Source organism: Trichechus manatus, unplaced genomic scaffold (genome assembly GCF_000243295.1).
Source record: "Trichechus manatus latirostris isolate Lorelei unplaced genomic scaffold, TriManLat1.0 scaffold00007, whole genome shotgun sequence".
Lineage (NCBI taxonomy): Eukaryota > Metazoa > Chordata > Mammalia > Sirenia > Trichechidae > Trichechus > Trichechus manatus.
The window spans coordinates 34,996,011-34,998,920 of NW_004443943.1; positions in this window are offsets into that span (position 1 = coordinate 34,996,011).

A 2,910-nucleotide genomic window follows, 5' to 3' on the forward strand; every position below is an offset into this window, starting at 1 on the left:
CTGAGAATAATATGTGCTCCTGAAAGAAGTGAAACTGACTCTGGTTATGAAAGGCAATCGGGCACTGGCCTTGGTCCTGAAATGCATACACCCCTCTACCTACCACCAAAGAACAGAGAGGGGCAGGACAGAGCTACAACTATGGTTCTGATAGACAGATCTGGCCTTCAGTAAACAGTGAAGTTAGGTCCAAATCAAATTCTCGGTTTACAAATACTGCATCACTTTTACCCCCACCTCACAAACTTCCCTCCCCACCTTGCTACTTGCCCTCCAACGCTCCATTTGCTTGAAAGTGTCTAGGACTATGTCACTTCTCCCTAGAGTATATTCATTGATATTCATTATTTACTAAGTTCTCAATATTTGTTCATCACTATGGCAGATGCTACAAAGGACAGAAAGGTTCACCACATAAGGATTCTTCCCTCAGGGACTATGTAGGCTTCAGCAGGAGTAAGGGAACAATAATTTGTGGCTCACTGACAATTTAATATGCCAAGCTATGGACATAGTTTTTTGTTTGTTTTGTTTTTAATTTAACATCTATCAGGATGGATAAATCATGATCTAATTATTTATTATCTCTATATTTTAATATGAGAAAGCTAAGATAAATGATTTTTTTCAAGGCCACAGATTTGTCAATGGTAGAGCTTCAATTTAGTCCTAGGTCTGCTGATTTCAAAATTCATACTCTTTCCACTGCATTACGTGCCTTTAAGTAACTATAACAGAGGGTTAAAAAACTAAAAATTATAGATGAAATTGGGGAGATCAGAGGAGCTACTACCCAGATGTTTTGGTTTTTTTCAAAGTTATATCCCTGGTGTCTGGCATAATGTCTTCATAGAATGGTGACTTAATAGATCTTTGTTGGATGCATATTCCAGCTGATGGTGGCAGGAGGATGTATTTTACGAGTATTTTTTGTGAAGGAAGTAGATTTGAGATTTTCCTTAAAGACTGAGAAGAATTTGAATATGCATGTATTAGGCATTAAGTGCTGGTAAATTATATACCTGGGACACATGGGTACAGAATAAGCAAAGTCATTGAGGTAGGAAATACTAGAGGATTTTTGAAACTATGAACAGTCAAGTCTGAGCTAATTAAGGCCTTGAAAGATGAGGACAAATTTCTAATGTTAGATTTTCAGATCTTAGCCTACCTGTATATAAATAGGGAGAGAAAGCCTTGGGAGTAGGAACCATCTTATTCTACCTGAAATCCCTCTACATATGGGATAAGACAGGTGAATCTAGCTCTGGGGATTCCCCATAACAGTGGTTCTCACTGAACTCCTCCTGGGTGACCTGAGGTAGTCATGTGAAATGATCAGGTGCAAGTAAAACATTTCTTTGAAGATGGCATTTATCTTAAAAATGTCAATGTAGTTCTTATTTATCCATGTTTGGTTTAATATGAAAATATTTTCCCAGCTCACTGAGCAAAACGGACATTCCCAGGAAAATGAGCCATCTGTATCTTGTGACTTCATGTGCCCTGTGACAAACTGCCTCTCACATTGATGACCCGAGTTCACTGGTTGAGGTCATATTTTAGAGGGGATTTAACTTGCTGATATATCTTCCTCTCAGGAAAAAATGTGGTGTGACATGTACTTGTTAATCAAATTTAAAGAAATTTAAATACATTTTGAGAATCTAAGGGGGTAACAGTCATGTCGTAAACTTACACAAATGAGGAATAGACATGCCAGGCTTTTAAAACATCTTTAGTTTGATAGTTTTTGCTCCAGAGGAGTTTGTTTTAAGATTCAAATACAGTGATGTTTTTGCCAAATTATAAAGAAAATAAACAAATAAACAATCAAGCAAGTAAACAAAAAACACTGCTCTACAAAGCAAAGAGCTGAAAGGCACACTTATGAGAGAGGATCCCACCTCTCCTAGGCGTATGTACTCTCCAAAATACACCTAGTCTTTTTCTCTCACTGATGGAATCCTCTCCATGTCCCTGGCAGAAACTAGATATCCAGAGAGAGGTCCAGTAAACTGACCACATCACTTACAGCCCAGCTTTACCCTTCTCTTTATGTCCTATGTTTCCTCAACCCTTCAAGACCATTAGCTGTGGTTGATCCTTACAAGTTTTCTAAACAAAAAAGTGGGCAAAATACGCACACGCTACTCACCCAGGGGCAGAGCAAAAAGGATATCAGTCATGAAAACAAAATGCTTTCAGTGAGAAGAGGTGAAGTCAGAAGTTCACTGTCTATTTCACTAAACATCATAACAATACATGACACACGGCACTTTCAAAAATGAATGAATGATTGAATCAATAAGAATCAGTAAGTTACTTTCCTTTTCTTCCTCCCTTAAAGCACATTTTTAAGCAACTATTATGTGGCAAACACTGCAGCTGAGAAGTGGTGGATAAAGGATTTGTGTGGGTTTTTGTGAATCTGAGGTCACTGGGTAGCACAAGTGGTTTGTACTTGACAGATTACCTAAAGGTTAGAGGTTTGAACCCACCCAGTGGCACCACATAAGTTCTAGAAATCTGCTTCCATAAAGATTACAGACAAGAAAACACTATAGAGTAGCTCTACTCTGTAACACATGGGGTTGCTATGAGTCAGGATTGACTCAATGACAATGAGTTTGGTTTGGTTTTGGTTTTAAGTGTCTGAAGCCCTTGCTCCTTCCACTCAATCATGGTTCATCATATCCTTACCTCCTGTTATGTTTCCGGTTACAATTACAGCTACAGATTTTAGGTGTTTTATATCCAAAAGGAATTAGTCAATGCCCAACTATTTCAGGAGGTAGCATATGATCAAGAACCAATGGTAATGAAGGAAGAACTCGAAGCTTCACTGAAGGCATTGGCAAAAAACAAAGCTCCAGGAATTGACAGAATACAAATTGAGATGTTTCAACA